At 43.7% G+C, this 11,333-nt stretch overlaps 1 pseudogene; it reads left to right on the top strand.

Moving 5' to 3' along the window:
- Nucleotides 1-5,179: 5,179 nt before the first annotated feature.
- Nucleotides 5,180-9,740, top strand: LOC147434510 (uncharacterized; annotated as a pseudogene).
- The last annotated feature ends 1,593 nt before the right edge of the window (nt 9,741-11,333 follow it).

Genomic DNA, 11,333 nt, shown 5'->3' with positions numbered 1-11,333 from the left:
GAACATACCAAAATCCTTTTTGAAGTGAGTCATCTATTTAAAGGCATCAAGCACAATACAATAAAAGAGTCAACAAGAATGATAGACCAATAACTTATGACAAAAATCAATATGAATGGTTTAGAATTAAGAAAAGAAGAAAGAAAAGAAGAAAACTGATAAATATCCCAAGGTTAAGCTTGCTCGTAGATTTGTATGGCCCTTTTAAAATCATTCAAAAGATTAATCATAATGGTTATATGCTAGAATTACCACCTCGTTGGCATATACCTAATTCTCTTTACATAAGTCTACTTCGTCCATTTCGAGGTAATATGTCTATTGCACCTGGAATTGATTGTGATAAAATATAATATCTAGCTAACCAAAATGATTTTCTCATATTAAACTGATCATTTAATGTGGGAGAATAAACGGGAACAAGAGTTAGGATATAGATTTGTGCTTCTAGACCTATCTCAACAGGGGACCAAAAGGCGAAATGGTTGCATCTCAATAGGGGTCCAAAAGGAGACAGTCTACCAAAGAGCAATGTGCAATAAGTGCTTCTAGATTTATCTCAGCAGGGGACCAAGAGGAGAGATGGTTACATCTCAATAGGGGTCCAAAAGGAGGTAGTTTATCAAAGAGCTACGTGCATCTAATGGAGCTTAAAAGACCTTAGGGTTAGCTTCATTAAAGACCTCCAAAGGTTAGTGTTAAAAGTCTTTAGACCTTAGGCAAGCTAGGGATGTGTTTGAGGTGGGAACCCGGGCCAAGCTTGAGGTGCTTGTCATGCTTGATGAGTAAGGTGCTTGAGGTGCTTGTCGTGCTTGCTAACTAAGATGCTTGAGGTGCTTGTCGTGCTTGCTGACTAAGGTGCTTGAGGTGCTTGTCATGCTTGATGAGAAAGGTGCTTGAGAAGCTTCCCATGCATGGGGGGTAAGGTGCTTGAGTCAAAAAGAGACCCTACAAAGGAGGGGGAAAGCCCCAAAGTTAGGGGAATCTTTGACTTAACCTTCCACTCACCCAAAGGGCACCCCCTTTTCAAGGGGACCATGGACACATGTCAAGCTCTCCCTATGCTTAGCCACATGGTGTGCTTGAATTCTATTGGCTTGGCTAAAGAGGGGTCCAATGAGCTTCTAGTTCAATTCAACAAATATCTAGATATATTCAAGTTCGCTGTGTCAAAGAGGTAAGGAGGACACTTGTCCTAATGCCTACCCATGTTGCTTTTGAAATGCATTATGCATGTGATTGACTAGCCTTAGAGGGGTACAATGAGCTTCGAGCTTGAGCCAAAAAGAGGGGTCAACCAAAGTAAGCAAGGGGTGTGCTTGGGGGTATACACCCTCTCACACACTCATTTTTCAAACATTCTCACTTGATGAAAGTGCAAGAACTCCATCTCCTTCTCCAAGCTTGTTGAGAAGTTGAGAGCCTACACCAACACTCTTGGCTAGGGAATAAAAATCCAACCAAGAGCCATGCTTCAATGCTTAAGCTTGCCATCTTCTCCATCTTCATTACTATGCTAATATGTATGCTAGCAAGAAGAGTGATAAGTGAGGAACTATTTCTTTCTCCTTTGAATGATTCTTCTTCCTCTTCCCTACCCTCATTCCCTGCTAGCTCTTTCCACCTTCGAAGGTGTTTGAGGCCTTGGGACTGAGGAAGGGGATGATTAATGCTTTTACAAAGTCTATGTTATGCTCGTGATGCATGAAGCTTTCCATCTTCATAGCTTCACCAAGGTCACAAGGAACACAAAGATTGTATTATACCAACTAGTCTCTCTTGATGGGAGAATCAATAATTACAAAAGCCTATTGGAGGGGGGGATTGGCTCCACATAAATCCGGTCCTCAACTGTTGTCAAGTTCTCAAACTCTCTCTCTTGTGAAAGTATTATTCATGCCAAGTTAATTAAGTATAATGGTTATGTTGCTACTGCAAATTAAGTTCACCCTCTATGTTCTCAAAGTAGTCTCATAATAATGCTCACTCTAATTCTCCTAATTCCGCTATCCTCAAATTTCATAGGCCATTTCCATTACACTGATAGTCATCTTCTCCTATGCAAAGATGTAAAAGTCTTGACCCTTGTCACTGATAGTCATCTTCTCCTATGCAAAGATGTAAAAGTCTTGACCCTTGAAAGAATTTTGGAGCATGATGTGACTACCGCACATGTTGGATGACAATAGTATAGACATTTGGGAAAGTACATAAACCACTCACTTGAGAAAGATTAATACATTCAAGCAAAGGGGTCTCAACACCACTTAGTATTCAGATTGCCTTATCAAAATGAAGCTCTAGGTTACTTTCAAGATCAACAAAAATTCAATTGTGGCTGGGAATAAGATTATATGGTCAATCAAGCGATCAACTATTGAAAGTTAATAAGAAGTAATCCAACCTCCATAGGAACTTAGCCATAGGATTAGAGAGGGACTAGGAACACATAGGAATTGTCTTGGGTAAGATGCAGATTCTCATGGATCACAAATTCATCATCCACTAAATACAAAGAATATGCCCATAGTTTCCTAATCTATGATTCTTATTAGCCTCATCATTCAATTTTATTGAAATTATAAATTCAAAAGTCAAGCATAGGGGTCTCAATGCCACAAAGTTCGTTGCAACTTTGTAAAAGGGGTGAGAAACTTTGATGAGAAGAACTTAGGATGCATGTTTCTTACCAATTGGTTTGTACTAAAGGTACCTATTAATCCACCATGGCAAAGAACCTGTGCTTCTTGAGGGAGTGATCCATGCCTCCATCATGAATGCATGATGTCTTCACAATTTTCTTTGCCACACATAGTTGTATCTTTCTTAGTCTAGCTTGTTGGTCCATGCCCCAGACTTTCCTCACCATGTCTTTGGTCTTGTAGTGAGCTCCTTCTATGTGCCTTCTCAAATGTTGTGGTGATGCTGACCGATATGAATCATTGACCCCTTCATTGTCTCATTGGCAAGCATGATGTAGTACACAAAAGTAATCACAAGCTCTCAACATACGACAATTCATGAAAAATAATGGCACACAAGCTTTTCGCACAAATTTTTACGTGGTTCTACAACAAGAAAAGTCATTAGCAAGCTTCCCCAAAAGCAACAATTATTCAACACCTCATAGTATACAAGCACCATAGGACAATGTTTCTTAACACGTTTAATTTTAATTGAATCAATGCATTGGCTTTTGTGACAAAGCCCGAAGAATGAAATATTTGATGTTTGAATCTTGGTTCATATGTGCGGGTCATAGTTGTGTCCCATTGCATCCATAGGATGTACCACACCCATCTGTTGGTGCCATGTCACGTTGTAGGTCTTGGGAATCTCTTTCACCACATTGATCCCTCTACTTGATGCTTTTGCTACAGTATTCTATTTCTCTTTACAAAATAGTACCTTGAAGAGACTTTGGTTGCCATGATGTTTTGCAAGAGCATGCTCTTACATACCTCCCAATCGGACATGTGATGTGCGAAAGATTTAGCATGTGCAATTTTTTATTTGAAGGCCATTTTAGATGTAAAACATTGGCATTCATGTTTTAATCATAAAATTTTGATAGCTTGTTGCATTTGCAGTTATTTGTTATGGTTGCTTTGTTTCCCTCTCTTGAGACACCACTAAAACATGCATTTGGAATCCATATTTTGAGGAAAAAGCAACATTCAAACTTCTTTACAAATGGTTTTGTGCAGGCTACTCTCAGATTCTAGGTTTTTAATATTGATGTTTTTGGTTTGATGCTATCTTTTATTGATGATTAGAGATGCAAAGTTCAAAGTGATGTGCTTTTCTCATAGTTGAAAATGTATCCGATTGTATGTGGGCATGCTCCATTCTAATCAAGGGGAGAAAAATATCTCTAAAGAGTTAAATCCATATATGGTGAGTAATGGGATAAAGCACCAATGTACATTTCTATATACCCCTAAGAAAAATGGTGTTGATGAGAGGAAAAACAAGTCACCCATGGAGATGGAAATTGTGTTTAACATGTCAAAATATTCCACATTCATTCTTACTTGAGGCTATCATGTACTAAATATGTGTCCCACTAAAGCATTACAGTCTATCACTACATATGAGGCTTGGCATGGCAAAGAGATATCTATTGGTCTCACATCTTTGCTTGATTGGCTTATGCTTTGGTGTTTGAGAAACAACACATACTGTTGGATGATAAGGCTATGAAATGTATTTTTGTTGGTCACATTTCTAAAAACCTCAGGTTATAGACTGCATCATTTGCTTCTAGAGCACACTTTGATTAGTCAAGATGTTCTTTTTGTGGAATTTGAAGCTCACCAAGGAGAGATATGTGAACTCATAGAATGTGTATGATACATAGTTGCCTCTATCTAATGGTGGAGTATGAATGTGCATCATATGGGGGACATGTACAACATATGGAGGTTTTAAATTATTCTAAAGTCAATTTTATTTTTTATGCTATTTTACAAGATGGAATTGATGAGGATAGGCTTAAAAACGAGCAAACTATAGGTATGCAAAAATGGTTGTGTAAACTTTGCATGACAGTAAATTGGGTGCAACTTTGGCTATTTATACATGTTGAGGTCCTCCACATGTCTCTTATGTGTTATACCTTGTCATGTTTTGAATATATCTAGGACAAATGATGAGGAAGAACTTGTGTCATTTGATAAAACACAAAACTTCAAAAATTGGTTGGCTGCAGTGCAATTTGAGTATAATGCTATTTTGTAGAGTGGCATATGGCCTTTGTGTGACTTACCTCCTCCTTTAAAAAATGACATTGACTATGTGGTTTTTTAAGTTAAAACGTTGCTTGATTTAAGTGTTGATCATTGTAAGGCTAGATTTGTGAAAACAGGGTCTACCCAGGAGAAAAGGGCATTACTTTTGATGAGACTTTAGCTCTCGCTTTTATATCACTACCATTCATGGTGTGCACGGGAAGCTCACAATGGTTGTATATCATTTGAACATAAAGACTACATTTTTGGCTTTCTAAACGAAACCCTTAATGTTGGGTTGGGTCAGCCTCATGACTATATACACATGCACATTTAAGAAGCTCGTTCATGGGATCGATGGTGCGGAATTGGGGTGCGATTGGCGAGACGATCTGGATCGTCCATGTGGTGGGGCTGAGCTCGGGGTAGAAGGTAAACTCGAGCGACGAATGGCAGGACGACGTGGTGTCGGGTGGGTGACGTAGCCTCAGGATGGGGGTGAGATGGTGACGGACGATCCATGTCGGCATTAATTATGACGGGGGGAGGGGGAAATCCAACGGGATCATTGCCATGATTTTGAAGTGAGGTGTGTCACCTCACCTCACCTCAAGCAGTGAGGGGAGCCTGCAGGTCGTCCCGCCATGTCACCCGGGTTGCTTTCACTTTGCACCTCGTAGTACAGCTTGCAAGATGGGCGTTCAACATTACCATCTCTGTTTTGGGGTTTGAGGGGGTGTTTTAGGGCATCGCGCAGGTTTGTCCAGGGGGTTTCAAGGGCATCGCGGGCAAGGGGGAGCTCTGTCCAGGATTGCGCAGAGATGGCGGGCAAGGCGAAGAAGGGAGGGAGGAAGGGAATGAGGGGCGCCTACTCTACACCTCTGCCAAAGAAGCCTGCTGGAAGGGTTGGGGGGGAAGCCAAAAAGCCGCCTGCGATGAGAGCCACGCGGTCGAGAGCGGGGCCAACGCCGGCTGAGGAGATCAAAGAGGTGAAGGGGGGAGCTCCTTCTTGCAGTGTCTCAGTCCGATGTTGTTTCGGAGCCTTCGCTGGTCAAGACTACTGTTGTGACCCAGGAAAGGAAGAAGAAAGCGGGGAAAGGACCAAACAATGACGATGTTCCTCCATTGGCGGTTGTAGAACCGGAGCCATGCAAGCCTGCTGCCTGCTGTTGCTGTGACCAAGGAAGGGAAGAAGGGGGCTTTAAAGGCCCAACAACCAGAACAAGTAAGATAGTTCTCGGGTTTACCTGTGAATATTCGGGTTTACTTGTTCCAACGTGTGCAGGGTTTGAAGATTGCAACGCCTCAAGGCCAAGATGCTCCTCTGTCTCGGCGGATGTACCTCGAGATGCGTGCCAAGGTGCTGCTTCGAAGAAAGCTCCAAAGGTCCCAAAGGAGATCCAACGCACAAAACAGGTAGGACTCTTCCTGTAGATGCCCGGGTTTATCTGTCATTGCCCGAAGATTTGTGTGGTTTAAGGGAAATTTGTGCCTGCTGTTAAGTGTTCACATGTGCAGGGTTTGAAGAGGGCAACGCCTTTGAAGATTGATGCTCCTCTGTCGGCGGATGTACCTCGAGAGCCGTGCCAAGGTGTTGCTTCAAAGAAGGCTCCAAAGGCCCCAAAGATTGCAACGCCTTTGAAGATTGCAATGCCACCAGGCCAAGATGCTCCTTTGTCAGCGGATGTACCTCGAGAGCAAGGCCAAGGCTCTGTTTTGAAGAAGGCCCCAAAGGCCCCAAAGGTCCCAAAGGAGGCCCAATCAACAAAACATGTAAGATTTGTGCAGGGTCAAGATGCTCCTCTGTCATCGGATGTACCTCAGGAGCCATGCCAAGATGCTAGTTTGAAGAAGGCCCTGGCCCCAAAGGCCCCAAAGGAGATCCAAACAACAACGTAGGTAGGAGAAATGCCCCGGTTTATCTGTCAGTGCCCGAGTTGCCTGGGTTTATCTGTGAGTGTCCGAGTATCGCTAGCTGTGAGCTCCTTGCTGCATTGTCGAAGCAAGGGCCTTGCCTAACACTGTGTGCGAGCCATAGACGGCTCCAAGCACACAACTAGCTTAACTAGTAAGCTCAAAAGAGGGCAATGGTGTGTCACTCACCGCTCTATGCTCCTGCCGTGGAGGATTCCTCACCGCGAAGAAGAAGGAGACGCCGCTACGTCGCACTCAATCGCTTCACCGCCGTCGTGCCGCCGCAATGCTCGATCGTGCGCTCTCTCTCTCTCTCTCTCACATACACACACACACAAGGAGGTGAAGAAGAAGAAGATGGAGATGGAGATGGAGCAAGTGCACTCTTCTATTGCACAAATGAGAGAATGAGTGAATTTTAGGTTTAGTTGGCTTTTATATGAGCTCACCCCATTCACACTTGGGCGCCCATGCTTAGCCAACTAATCCCTTGAATGTCCCAGTTAGAGTGCGCCTCTCATCGGCGATCACTCTTACCCTTTTCCTATTGGACCGACAAGCCTGCTACCTGACTCTACCAAATAAATAATACAATGTCCACCGTAGGTTACAACGTCCGTCTCGTAGGTGATAGGGTGTCCGTGAGTCGTGAGGGTTAACACTAGCTGTTAAGTGCTCCTAGGTGTTTAAGATGTGCAGGGTTTGAATCTGGTTAAAGGATCAGGCGTGTTGAAGGCTCAAAAAAGCGGCTAGTCAAAGGAGGTGAGCGGCATAGTGGGCACCCCGACTAGGGGCTCCAAAGGCTCCTAAGGCTCCAAAGGAGGACCAACAAACTAAACACGTAGGACTTTGCCCGGGTTTATCTGTCAGTGCCCGGGTATTGTGCAATTTTTTTGAAATTGTGTCGGCTGTAAGGTGTTCACGGGTGTCAATGTGTGCAGGATATAATTGTGCTTGAAGGATCAAGTCCCTTGAAGGTTCAAAAGAGTGGTCAAGAAAAGAAGTTTAGTGGCACAACAGGCTCCGAGCCACCCAAGACACAAGTATGCAACAAACGGCCCTAGGTAGACTATTGCAATGAAAGTGTGCCTTGCAAGTGTTTTTGGTCCTTGCACTCGGGTTTATGTCTGAGTGCATTGTCATAGGTGAACAAGAGAAAGGCCAAGGCAGATGTGAAAGAGAAAGAAGGTATGGCGGTCCCCAAGCAACAAAATGTGAAGAGGTTGAAGAGGATGAAAGAGGTGGAAGTCCGTGATCCTGTCGAGCGGAAACTTGCTGCTGATGAGGTAAGCCCCTCAAGTGTTGTGCAAGAAGCCAATGAATTGTTTTTTTTAATCTTATGGTTTTCCTCTTCTTTGATAAAATGGTTAGGCCAAGGTGAAAGGGCACACGGGCAAGGGGCAGTTGGAGAAGGTGCCGGAGGTTAAGATTGCTCTAAAGAGGGATGGTGTGAAGAATAAGGCTAAAAAGCATGTGGAGAAGGGGCAAGAGGATGAAGGGCCGGCGGATAAGGCTCTTGCCCATGTCGGGTCTTCAAAGCGGCCCAAGCTTCAAGTAAAGAGAGCAAAACAATCGGGGGCAAGTTGTACTACGTCCACAACTGTGGTAAGAAGTCCCTAGGTTTATTTGTCACAGCATGGTGTGCAACTCTCTCTCTCTCTCTCTCTCTCTTTCTCTCTCTCTAGTATTCTTATTGCCTGGGTTTATTTGTCATGACATGGTGTGCAACTCTCTCTCTCTCTCTCTCTCTCTCTAGTATTCTTATTGCCCGGGTTTATCTGTCACGGCATGGTGTGCAACTCTCTCTCTCTCTCTCTCTCTCTCTCTCTGTCTAGTATTCTTATTGCCCGGGTTTACCTGTCACGGCATGGTGTGCAACTCTCTCTATCTAGTCACGGTATGGTGTGCAACTCTCTCTCTCTCTCTCTCTCTCTCTCTCTCTCTCTCTCTCTCTCTCTCTCCGTCTAGTATTTTTTATTGCTCGGGTTTATCTGTCACTGACTTGCTTTGCCTTTTGTATTGTATTGGATGTAGACGCCTTATGTTTAGGTTATCAATGGGGGTAAGTTGGTGAGGATTTGTCAGGCTGAACCACCATGTGTGAGTCGGAACACTCTCATGGAGAAGTGATCACGGATGATTCAACACTTAAAGAAAGTACATGGGCTGGATGTCTTCATCCCTCAAAGGCTCGGAGGGCGGCCTCGAGGGAGTGTCAACAACGACGTGCCCAAGTCAAGCATACGAGATCAGGTACGGGCCCAACATCGCTTTAAGGATGTGAGTCGAAAGTTTACAGTAAATCGCAAGAGGATTGAGGAGAGAGCAAAGAATAGGGCAGCCCTCACTTGGGACGTTGTTCCGCGCAAGGCTCAAACAGCCATGAAGAAAGATACTTTTATCATGCAGTTTGTGGCCAACCACATGAAAACGATCGATCAAAGGGAAGAGGCAATGAAAAAGCAGATCAAGAGTCACATGGAGGAAGGCTACGAATCTAGGGTAAGTTCTATGGTCATAGAAGCCAACTTTACTATTTTAATCGGGTTTGTGTTTTTGTAAGTGCTCGGGTTTATGCTATGTCCGAGTTTAAATTAATCTGTTTTATTGCAGCGCCGGATCAAAGTGGGGAACTTGATTGTTCGTAGTGACGAGGCTAAAAGCAGCGGGGGGAGTAGCGGAGGGAGTGACGATGGAGATGAGGATGACGAGTCTAACCAGGATGGGAGTGGGGATGATGATCCCGATTATGGTAGCGATGGGGATGACGATGGTGGGAGTGACATAAGTGGTGGCGGTGATGACATAAGTGGTGGGAGTGACATAAGTGGTGCCGATGATGACGATGGTAAGGGTGATACAAGTGGTGGCGGTGATGACATAAGTGGTGGGAGTGACATAAGTGGTGGCAGTGGTGACGATGGTGGGGGTGACATAAGTGGTGGCGGTGATGACGGTGAGGATGATGGGACTGATGACGAGGATGATGGCGGTGGAAGTGGCAAAGGGGACAGTGAGGATGGCACCCAAGATGTTAGTAGTGACGAGGATGAGGCGCAAGAGATTTTATCTTCACCTGCAAGCATCCTTGCTTGAAATTGTTTTGAGTGACTATGTCGTTTGTATGATTTTGTTTCACATACTTATCAGCTCTAACATGGAATGTGAACTTTTCATTCTCTCCTTAGCTTATGCTAGGTGGTTAAAACAATTTTGTGTTACAAATTTTTTGGGTTGACATGTTATCCACGTTTACATGTTTGCATGTTAAATTAAGTCTGGGTTTATGGATTGCCTGGGTTGATATGTGTACCGGGTTTACTTTATCGGTTATCAAATAAGTCTAGGTTTTACGGATTTCCTGGGTTGATATGTTGTCTGGGTTGACATGTTATTTGTATAATGGTTTGGATTCATGGTTTATATGTTATTTGTATAGTGTGCTGCAAACTTAGAAAATGCTGTTTGTATGAACTTGCATCACATACTCATCAGCTTTAACATGCAATGTGTTGGATTTCCCTTATCTTTCTTGGCTTAAGCTATGATGTAATGGAATTGGCCTATTTAATTTGAGAGTAGCGGAAATTAATGAGAGTACTTTTGAGAAATGACTTTGTGAGCATAGCGGGTGAACATAATTGAAGATAGCAACATAATCATAGAAATTAGCTAACTTGGCATGAACAATACTTTTGCAAGAGAGAGAATTTAGAGAACATGACAACAGTTGAGGACTGGATTTATGTGGAGCCGGTCCCCCCTCCAATAGGCATTTGTATTATGATTTCTCCCATTAAGAGAGACTTGTTACAATACAATCTTTGTGTTCCTTGTGACCTAGGTGATGCAATGAAGATGGAAATATTCATGCATCACAAACATAACATAAACTTGAAGAAAAGCTTTAACTATCCCAAGCCTCAGTCCCAAGACCTCAAACACCTTCGAAGGTGGAGAGAGCTAGCAGGGAATGAGGGTAGGAAAGAGGAAGAAGAAACATTTCGTAGGAGAAAGAATTAGTTCCTCACTTATCATAACTCTTGTTGCTAGCATACATAATAGCATAGTAATGAAGAAGAAGGAGATGGAAAGCTTAAGCAATGAAGCATGGCTCTTGGTTGGATTTGCACTCCATATCCAAGAGTGTTGGTGTAGGCTCTCAACCTCTACTTTCTTGAAAAAGGATAGGGAGCCCTTGCACTTTGCAGAGCACACAATGAGAGTGTTTGTGAGTGTGTGTGGGTGAGTATACCCCCTAAGAAACCCCCTAGCTTGCATGGGTCGACCCCCCCTTGTAGCTCATGCTTGAAGCTCATTGGACTCCTCCAGGCCTAGCCAATCTCACAAGCACGAGGCATTACCAGCAGAGCAAGGGTAGCCTTGAGACAAGTGTCCCCCTTTCCCCTTTGAGAGAGAGGGCTAGATAAATGCTAAATCAATTAATTAAATCTCCTAAATTATTATTGGACCCCTTGGGTGGCCAACCAATAGGCTTCAGACACATCATGAGGGCAACATGAGGAGGAACTTGACAAGTGTCCCTTTTGCTTTATTTGTACCATGCACGCCTTGTGTGAGTGTGTGGGTGTTCTCTCTCATCCCCCCTCATGTAGGGATCGCCCCCTCCTTGTAGGGATTGAATCTTTGACTTTTTGACACCTCAAGCCCCTCATGCATAGGCCCAGT

Source organism: Adiantum capillus-veneris, chromosome 19 (assembly GCF_014529385.1).
Source record: "Adiantum capillus-veneris isolate H3 chromosome 19, ASM1452938v2, whole genome shotgun sequence".
Taxonomy (NCBI): Eukaryota; Viridiplantae; Streptophyta; class Polypodiopsida; order Polypodiales; family Pteridaceae; genus Adiantum; species Adiantum capillus-veneris.
The sequence above is the reverse complement of the archived record's forward strand: the minus strand, read 5'-3'. Positions and strand labels throughout refer to the sequence as shown.